General features: G+C 40.9%; 1 long non-coding RNA gene across 1 annotated transcript; it reads left to right on the top strand.

Moving 5' to 3' along the window:
- Positions 1-8,411: 8,411 nt before the first annotated feature.
- Positions 8,412-9,865, top strand: LOC119086296. The gene is made up of 2 exons (XR_005089552.1): positions 8,412-9,351; positions 9,427-9,865. It is a non-coding gene; the product is annotated as an uncharacterized LOC119086296 (long non-coding RNA).
- Positions 9,866-10,633: the final 768 nt, after the last annotated feature.

A 10,633-nucleotide genomic window follows, 5' to 3' on the forward strand; every position in this document is an offset into this window, starting at 1 on the left:
AGCTGAAGCTGAGAAGAAATTGGCTCTAATAAAAGTCAATATGAGAAGGGCATGTGGATTGTGTGAATCCAGAACTTAAATGCATTCTGGTCATACTCCCCTCCAGACACTCTCCCACAGGGATTTTGATGCAGAGGAAGATATTATATTGTAATGGATATTTGTACCATGTAAACCAAGTAAGAAGTTAAAGATTTATGTAGAAACAATCTCTGATTTGATTCAAAAAGAAAAATTAAGACTTGCCAGTTGACAGGAATGGACCTAGCAGAAATTGTAGTACCTTTTACTAATGAGGAAATTTTCTTACTATGGGAAGATAATGAATACTGGCAGAGAGCCTCCAATGACTTTTTGGGAGAGATTAACAATCATTATCCCAAAAGCAAGAGAATAGAATTCATAAAGAAGACTGAATGGGCCCTTACTCATATTGTATGTCAAAAGCCAATTTCTGGAGTCCTCACGTTCTATACTGATGCAAATAAATCAGAGAAAGCAGGATACAAATCAGGAGACTTAAATAAAGTGGTTCAAAGTCCATATAGCTCTGTACAAAAGGCAGAACTGTATGCCATTCTTATAGTACTGATGGACTTCACAGAACCCCTCAATATAGTCACTGACTCTCAATATGCAGAGAGAGCTGTTTTACATATTGAAACTGCTGAATTTATTCCTGATAATACAGAATTAACTTCATTATTCATACAATTGCAGGAAATCATCAGAAATAGGGAACATCCTATATATATAACACACATCAGATCCCATATGGATCTGCCAGGACCTCTAGCACAAGGTAATGATGAGAATAATCAGTTACTAATAGGTAATGTGCTAGAAGCCTCAGAATATCATAAGAAACACCATGTAAATAGCAAAGGTTTGAAGAAGGATTTCTCCATCACTTGGCAACAAGCCAAGGAAATTGTAAGAAAATGTCCTACTTGTCCCTTCTTTAACCAAACTCCATTACCCACAGGAAGCAATCCAAAAGGTATGCAAAGAAATGAAATTTGGTAGATGGATGTGTTTCATTTCACAGAATTTGGAATATTAAAATATGTACACCATACCATTGACAACTATTCAGGATTTCAATGGGCAACTCCTATGAGTTCTGAAAAGGCTGATTCTGTGAATACACACCTATTAAAAGTTATGGCCATCCTGGGAATACCTGTACAAATTAAGACTGACAATGCCCCAGCACATGTCTCAAATAAAATGAGACAGGTTTTTTTTTTAACTTATTACAATATAAAGCATGTTACAGATATATCATACAATCACACAGGCCAAGCAGTCATAGAAAGATCCAATCAAACTTTAAAGGATATGCTAAATAAACAGCAACAGATAACACTGACTCCTAGAAATATATTACATAATGATTTTTTAACCCTGAATTTTCTTAATGCTGATGAGGAAGAAACAACAGCTGCAGAGAGACATTGGACAACAGAAAAAACTTTTGAGCTAAACCAACTGGTTTATTTCAAAGATGTGTTGAACTCAGAATGGGGACCAAGATACGTCCTATGTTTGGGAAGGGGTTTTGCTTCTGTTTTTGCAGGAGAAGAAAAGCCATGGATATTAACAAAATTAATAAAAATTTGATTTGAACAGGAGAAACCCCTCAATGAGGAAAAATAAAAACTCATCCACTAATGTGACATCTCTACAAATTGTAAGAAAAATTTAACAAAGGTTGGGGCGGGGTTCTGTTTTCTGTCTTTACAGGATAATAGAAACACACATCTTCCTGAAATCATAAGGCCTTGGATACTCAAACGTATACAACAGAAGGAAAGAACCTATTGGTACCAATATACTCTTCAGGGTAATATCTCACTGACTAACATCAATATCTCTTGAACTCTAGAATAGTTGTGGTCCTGATTCAATTATAAACCAAGTTGGCTTTGGAGTTGTAATGTGGCTCTCTCCTCTAAACCCAAATATGTTGCTAAAAGAGAAGGGTTAAAAGACTGTCTCATGTCAGAAGAGCCACTTGGTGTGGGACAAAATAAAACCAATAACTTAGGGACCATTGTCATCTAGACTCTACTTCTTCCTATGCTTTTCCTCACCTTTGAAGAACTCCTTCTCTATCCAGTATAAATCTAAAACTTTCCATCTTGATATTGAAAGAGTTCAAGTTTTTTCCACAGCAAAAATAAGTCTTTTCCAATAGCAATCTCTGAAGTCTCAAGAAGGAAGATGGGGCCCCACAATAACCACTCTACCCAGTCCAGAATGATGCCATGGTATTCACAAACATTACTCAATGATCAACCTTGGACTGAAAACTCTCCAAGATAGTCCCACAATGACATGGTCCATCATACTACACTTCTAGTCAGAATCTCAGACAACCCTACCCATTACTCTGAGACTGGCTCCAGAACCTACAGTTAGTCCAACTGAGACCTAACTATCTGAGCTTTCTTACAGGACCCCACAGAAGCACTGTCACCCCCGAACAGTAATTTTACAGTACAGTTGTCTAAGACAACAATGCCCCTTTTCCCAAAGGTTTCATGTTTCTCAGGGTTATGGATAATGGTTATAGGGTTGGGGATGGAACAATGACATTAGACTCAGTATTCTCCTTAAGAAAATAAAAAAAGGAATGGATAGGTATAGGATATTAAGGTAGATTATTGTATATACAAGTAAACTAATTTAGTAAAATATCAGCCTTAGATAAATTGCACTGTTATGGATTCTTGTATATTGATACAAATGTAAACCATTTTTATATTCTTATTTAAGATAATTTGTATATTGATACAAATACAGAACTACATTTGTTGTAATGTACATATATTTCTACTCTTATTTGAAATGTTTGTATATTGATACAAATGAAAAATTATATTTGTCATACTGTATGTATGTTCTACCTCTGTTTAGGATATTTTGATATATTGGTACATATCATATTGCACTATACATTCCTACCTCTGCTTTAGCTATTTTGTGTGGTGTCACAATTTTGAGGTCATTGTCCTTATACTGTACATTTTTCTGTACATTTGCTTACTGTTTACTTTGTTTAGGTGAAACTTTAGTCCTTAGGTTATTTAGGTAGATAAGGCTTACAGATTTATAGTCACCTATGCTTGTCATCTCTATAGTTACGTTAGTTAGGCTATCCAGATTTACAGATACATAGGTCAGATGGACAGGTTGTCTTCAAATACTTCATAGACCTAGAGAATATGGCATTTAAATAACTTAGAATTCTGTTGACATGAGACATAATTGCTCCTGACAGCACTGATTTGATCCTGAGAGAAGGTTTGGCTTCTAAGACATTTCCATTTGGAAGTTTGTCTTCTTGGCACAAAATGGCCTACTGGGCAAAGAACTGCCCTTGCCTCGACTACTGACAGTATAAATACTGTCCCTTGAGAATGAGCAGGACACAAGGATAAGTGACTACTGAACTCTGCCAAGACAGGGCAAGATAACAGTCTTTCAAAATACCTGCTTCTGAAAATGATCTGTCAGATACTCTAGACCTATAGCCAATTTGAATGCATCAATGATGCTGAGAAACTTTAGGTGACCATTCAGGCTGTCTCTGTCTATTCTCACAAGACTCTCAAAAGTTTCTTGCATCCTTCCACCATTTCTCAGGTATTATTATATTCCTTCTCAGGTCTTTGATGGGATTGAAGACTAACAGTTATAGTTACAATCTTCTCATATCTTAGTTAGAACATATTAAGTATTAGATTCAAGTTCTTCAGGATAGGACACCTTCTGGAATAATCTCTGTACATGCTATCTACCCATGCTCCAGACTTCTCTGGATTTTAGTATGTGTCGCTTGTCTGATGTTGCTGTTGTTGATTGTAGTTCCATTTGTTTATGTCATCACCCTTTATTTCTCCTTGATAATTATTTCTATTGTATATAGTTTTGTGTTAGATTAGAACTTTCTTCCTTAGACAAAAGGGGGAGATATAGAGGTAGTTGTCTGTGCTTTACCACCCCTAGTAGAACAGGTAACTGCTAGGTACCTGCCCTCACCCAGGGCAAGGCAGAGACGAGGACCCCTTAAGACCTGCGATGTGTAGGTGCTCACTCTCTCTTGGCTACCTCATGATCCTGGATGCTGGACTGCAGACCAAGTCAGAGTTCTCCAGAGAAACGTGTTGGACTGTCCCTTACCTTTCCTGGATCCCTTAACCGACCCCTTTGCTTGCTGAAGGTTAACCAAAATAAACTTCTTTTGACTATCAGATAAACTACATGGAATTTCCTCATTAATTTCCACTATACCTCATGTGGTATCTAAGGTTTAATTTGACACCTTTTAGGACATTTGATGTCTTGAAAATTTAAGCCTAGTGTTTGGGAGGAAGTGTTTAGACCTGAGGTCTGTGTTCGTCTTCCTATTCTCGATACGTCTGTTGGTATGCAGAGGCAGTAGGTGTGAGGATGAGTGGTCCAGAATCCCACCTTCTGTTTCAACTTTATATAGACTATCACGCCATCATCTATTTTACATCAAGGGTATCCACCCATCTAGAATAGCACATCAGGAATGAACTTATCAGACATGAATTTGGCTGATTGGATTATTCTGGCTTCTTTTTCTCTCCTCTTGTTTATTTACGTTCAGCAGCTGTTGTTATAAGAGGTCATTTGAACTATTAGAAGTTACTTAGTGTCATCTGGACCCCACCAGCCAGAGCCAATGTTGTTTGTTTATAATCCCAATAGGCTTTATGGACATAGCTCCTGGCCTTTCTAGTCCCACCTCAGCATCAGATCTGGTCTTCCCTGCCCCCGGGAGGCTCTGTATCATCGGAAGTTGGTCATGGTCCAAAATCTCAGGAAGCTCACTTGGCCATTGGAGGTGGGAGAGGAGGGGTTTTCCTCCTCTGGGTCTGAGGCAATGGCAGACACTTCGCTGTGGTCTCAATGTAGTTATGAGATCCGTTGTGGTCCTTACTTCCAACAGGTGGCAATGGATTGTGGCTCTGGGGATCCTTTCCTTTTGTCCACCCAGCCCAGGACAGCGTGTCTCCCTGTGCTGCTGCTCTCTGATTGTGTCTTATGATGGTTTGTCTGCTCTTTTGTCGCCTTCATTACTAGTTCTCTATGTTTGACTCTCTGTTCATGTGCATACGTGTAGGTGTGTGTGTGTGTGTGTGTGTGTGTGCACATGTTCATGTATGTGTACTTGTGTATATGGCAGGACAGGGCACAGCCTCTGGAATATTCACCATGTACCATCAGCCTTTTTTGAGACAGGGTCTCTCACTGGCCTGTTGGTTGCCAGTAGACTTAGTTGGCTGACCAGTGAGCGACCCCCAGGAATCTTCCTGTCTCTCGTTTCACAGTATTGGGATCACAAGTGCCATCCACCATATCCAGAGTTTTCGTAGGGTCCTGGGGATTGAACTCAGTTCCTCATGCTTCCAAAGTAAACATGTTACAGACCACCGCTTCCAATTCTCTCTGTTGTAAGTGCTAAAATGATCTCTCTGGGCTTTTTTTTGTTTTGTTTTTAAAGCTGAATCTCAAATAATAAAGTTACTATTATTGCTAGAGGTAGTGCTAAAATCAGGTCTTTAAGATAAAGTTTTGGACTGGTGGCTCACCTGTTTGAGTGGGTAGTGATGGTGTTTTTACAAATGGAAGAGGAAATTTTTATGTGATCTCAGTTGCATCATGGTTGCTCAAACCCTTACTGTCTCCTGAGTTTTAAGTACTGGCTGGGGCTCTGCTGTCTGGAGAGGTAGTTTTTGCTCCATCCTCGGAGTCCTCTGGTGTTCTGACCTGACAGTGAGGTGGAGCTGTGGGAAGCTGGAATGCCCATAGCCTTGAACTTGTCCAAAGCCCAGCTCTCTTATCCTTTCATTTCATAAAACATATTTCAAAGCTTGTTTACATAGCGTTTGGCATGTGAGGAACTCTGAAGGTGGGGCAGTTCCATGTTTGGTTACCTGGGGAAGGTTGATATTGGGCAACCGTTAACCAAAGTCCACGTGAAGGTATCTGAGCACACGAGGAAGCAGTAAACAAGGCCCTGGGCCCAGAGAGGACAGAGGTAAGTCTCTGTTGATTTTGAAGGAGGTGCCTTGCTAGTTAGGGATTGTTGTGTTCCTAGGGAGTATACTGTGCTCTTGGGATTCCCCACAGTGAGAGGGTATGTAGGGCTCCCAAAGTGTGCCTGTCATAACCCTCAGAGTCAGAAGCAGGACCACACCTAAAATTGCAGCCAGAAGAGAAAGCCACTGAGGGAAAGGAGAGGAGAGAGTCTGGAATTCACTCTCTGGGCCCTGGGCAAAGGAGGGATCAAGCCCCACTTTCTTCCTCTGGCCCTAGGGTTGGTAGCCACAGGGGAAGCATGAGAAAACATCTGTGGTAGAACCAGCTTAGCTTATTCCTCACAAGGAGACTGTGACTTACCTCTACCCCAGTTCCAACTCAGTTGAGGCTATCTGGGGACTGTAGTCGGTAAGTGCTGGGGGCATGTCTCAGTCATCCTGTGGCCAGCCTTCATAATCTACAGCTTCTTATGTAGGGTCCACTGTTCTGCTGTTGGGTTTCATTCTTTCCTACTGCCTTGGTGTACAGCAGAGGAAGAGGTCTGAGGCCCTTAGGGACTTTCAGTAGGGCTCTGATGCAGGTGACAGAGAACAGATACACGGATTCAGTTCTAAGGACGCATGTGTCTGGTGACTTCAGTGGATTTCGTTGTTAGCACTTGGGTTCAGATGACTTGGTTTTGACCTTCCCCAGTTGTGATGTTGGACATCACAGGAAAAGACCGTATCTTAGTCTTTCCTATTTCAGACTTGGGAATGTAACGGTGCCTACTTTTTAGGTTGTTGTGAGAATTAAATGAGCTGCTTCATGTCAGATGTTTGGACTATGTCCTTATGTTCAGTGTTATTGTTAGATTTGGCTAGTAGGGTGGTGTGTATTTAGCTACATCTGCGTCTGGAGGTTAGCATGTTTATACTGGTGTTCCCTAGTCTAGGGAACACTCAGGAGGTGTGTGTGCCTTATCTGGGTTTGTACCTACTCAGTTTCTTAAAACAGTACCACTAAGGTAGAGCTCACATTCTGATCTATACCCTATGAGAAAGTGAGAAACACTGCAATTCTGATCCACTGGTTAGCATCAAAATCATGAGACATTTACTGAACATGCCAGTCTAAAGCTAGGATTTCTTTAATACCTCCTTTCCTACAGTAAGAATGGCATTTTGTTATTTGACGTACAATTATATTCCCAAAAGAAATATTAATTATACAGAGGTACTAGCTCAAATTAAACATACTGTAACCATTCCATTATTCCAGTATCCACAATAGTCCATGAATGTGACCTATGCTTCTTTCATGAAGATATTCAATAATCCTGAGTGCACAGAACATGATAAAATAACGACATCTTATTCATGACTGTTCACAGAGGGCTAAGTAAAACTGTTGTAAATTCGAGACAGGGATTCTCTGTGTAGCTTTGCGCCTTTCCTGGATCTCGGTCTGTAGACCAGGCTGGCCTCGAACTCACAGAGATCCATCTGCCTCTGCCTCTCGAGTGCTGGGATTAAAGGCGTGCGCCACCACTGCCCAGCACTTTTTTTTTTTTTTTTTTTTTTTTTTTTACTAAGGATACATTAAGAAATCCACTAACTTGGAAACTAATTTAAAAATATGGTATATGTTAGTATTTATATGGTCTTTATTTTTTCTAACCTGAAAATGGATACAATTTTATTACAAAAATACAAGCCACAGTAATATACTCCAGAATAAACCAAAATTATGTGAATAAAAAAAAGACTATTTAAAGAAATGAAATATGTGATTAAAATCCCATCCACAAGTATCATATTTTAGGGGGCTTTTACTCCCCCTCCCACTGCATTTTAATCTCTCTCTCTCTCTCTGTCTCTCTGTCTCTCTCTCTCTGTCTCTCTCTCTCTCTCTCTCTCTCTCTCTCTCTCTCTCTCTCTGTGTGTGTGTGTGTGTTTCTCTCTCTTTTAAGGAAAAGGGGCTGGAGAAGTAGTTTGAATCACTTGCTGCTCAGCAGAGGACCTGCATTCAGTTCCCAGCATCCACAAGTTGGCTCGTAACCATGTGTAACTCCAGTTGGGGGATCTGATGCCATCTTCAGGCCTCTACAGGCACTGCATGCATGTGGTGACCATACATACATGCAGGCAAACCATTCATAAAGACAGATAAATCTTAAAAACTTGTTAAAAGGGAGTTGCAGTGTCCTGCAGGAGAGGGCTACGCTGATCTTAGAAGGTATGGGTTATTATGGGTTATTTAATGAAAATCTCAGTGTCAAGCACTAAAATTATATAAATCATAAATTTATTGGTCAGAGAGGTCCAAACGGTACCCCAAATAACACAGTCTATTACTGTTGCTCTTGGTTACCCACCATAGCTAGATGGTAAGACCCTACTGGTGAAAACACTACTCAGTTTTGATGGCTAAAATAGAGAAAGAGCCCTTAACCTACCCAGGGAGTTCTCTTCTGACTAGCTTACCTCACACCAGAGAGTGCCCTGTAGGCTCCTGGGGGAGAAAAGGTATCAGCGGCCCTACTCAGTCTTGACCCTGCACTTAACACTGACCCAGTGGCAAAGTGTGCTAACTGCTGTGTTAGTGGCATGGCAGCTGTGGGGTTAACCAGCTGCCTTATGCTTGGCTATGAGGCCTGCTCAACAGGAGGCATTTCATGACTGGTATTATAAACCTGGTCAGAAGCCTGTTACAGGGGAGATCATAGGCTCTAGCAATGTATTAATTACCTTTGTATTGTTGTGATAAAACGCCATAACCCAGGCAGTTTATAAAAGACAGTGTTTAACAGGGCTTCTGGTTTTAGAGGGTTCGAGTTCATAGGGGCAGAGCAAAGGCATGGAGGCAGGAATGACCGATCCACAGCAGGGGCCAGAGACCACACTGTGAATGGCACCAGTGACCACGACACACATCCAGTAACAAGGTCACACCTCTGAATCCTCGCCAAACAGTTCCACCAACTGGAGACCAAGTTTTTAAACCCATGAGCCCACGGGGGCATTCTAATTCAAACCACCACAAGTGGGTAACCTACTGCTGGTATTTTGCTACTGGATCCTGCATCTTTATGGCTGTCCTCACAGATAAGGGCTGCCCTCAGCTTTGGTCAGAGAGGCTTCTTTTTGCAGTGAGCAGCGGCTACCACAGAGACTCAGAACCTGTCAAACTGCTGAATAAAAGGAACTCGGAAGTGCTCAGCTGTGGGTGGGTCATCTTGTCAACCTCCCACCATCCCAGGCTCAGGCAGCTTCATAGGAGAGTGGGTGGAAGGTAAGAGTCAGTGGAGGGGAAGAAAGCCGGGAAATGCTGACTTCTGTACCTCACCACGTTATGTACTTGTTGCAGGTAACAGCTGTGTTACCTGCAGAAGACCTGTACAAGATCAAGCCAGTCAAGATTCCAGCATGGGATGTGGAGAGGTCCCAGAGGATCCATTCAAACCAGAGAAGCTCCTGGAAGTTGAGGGATATGAACGGAAGGAAAATCATTCTTCTTTGGTGATGTGTCCATGGATAGGTTGACTTTACCCCAGTGGATAGTCATGTGTACATAAGGGCAGCACTAAATGGACTTGGGGGGTTATATTACTAACAATAAATAAATAAATAAATAAATAAATAAGTAAATAAGTAAATAAGGCATGAGCCTAGGAGGGATTGGGGTGGGTCATTGCAGGGAGGGCATTGAAGGAAGATTACAGTAGATGGATATGATCAATATACACTGCATAAATACATAGAACTTTCAAAGAATAAAAAGCATTATTTGAAACATGTTTTATCAACAAATGTGACGATTTGTGCTTTTGCTTCTAGTTCAGAGTTTGAATTGTGCAGATAGGAATTTCACAATTCACTATTTACTGTTCACTGTCCAAACACTACTGACTTGGTCTTTCCAAGGCCTTTTTATTTCTGCCATTCTTTTTCTTTGGTTATAGTTGTCTGTACCTCCTGAGGATGGAGAAAACATTCCTTGATTACACAGTGTCGCAGAATTCCTTTATCAAGTTTCCATATTAATTAATTTTAGGTTGACCACAGTAAGGAAGATCTAAAATCAGTTACTCTTTAAGGAAATACAACAACAACAACAACAACAACACACACACACACACACACACATACACACACACACACACACACACACACAAGTTGTAAAATATAATGGATCCTGGATATGCTGGGCAGTGGTAAGAACTGGTCACTTTTGTGACTCATTATAACCGAGGAGTTCCAATTACCGCAATTATTCTTGTGTGCAAACCTGAGTTCTAAGAAGCTCATCAACCTGTCCAGTACCATTTAGGAGAGTTCCTTTAGAAGGGCACAGTCTTCCTTATCTCTAGATTCTCATGATTTTCCTAAGTATCTGAAAGATCCAGGTGTGCCTACCATAGTCCAGATCTTAAATGCTCTCCTAAAGCCCATGTCAAAGGCTTAGTCCCCAGCTTGTGAGGAGATGGTAGAAATCTTAAAAAATGGGGTCTAGTGGGAGTGTTTTCAGCCATTGGGAGTCTCCTTTCACTTCCCGAGCATAAAACTCCGTATTT

The sequence above is a fragment of the Peromyscus leucopus genome, chromosome 19, assembly GCF_004664715.2.
Source record: "Peromyscus leucopus breed LL Stock chromosome 19, UCI_PerLeu_2.1, whole genome shotgun sequence".
In the NCBI taxonomy this organism is placed as follows: Eukaryota; Metazoa; Chordata; class Mammalia; order Rodentia; family Cricetidae; genus Peromyscus; species Peromyscus leucopus.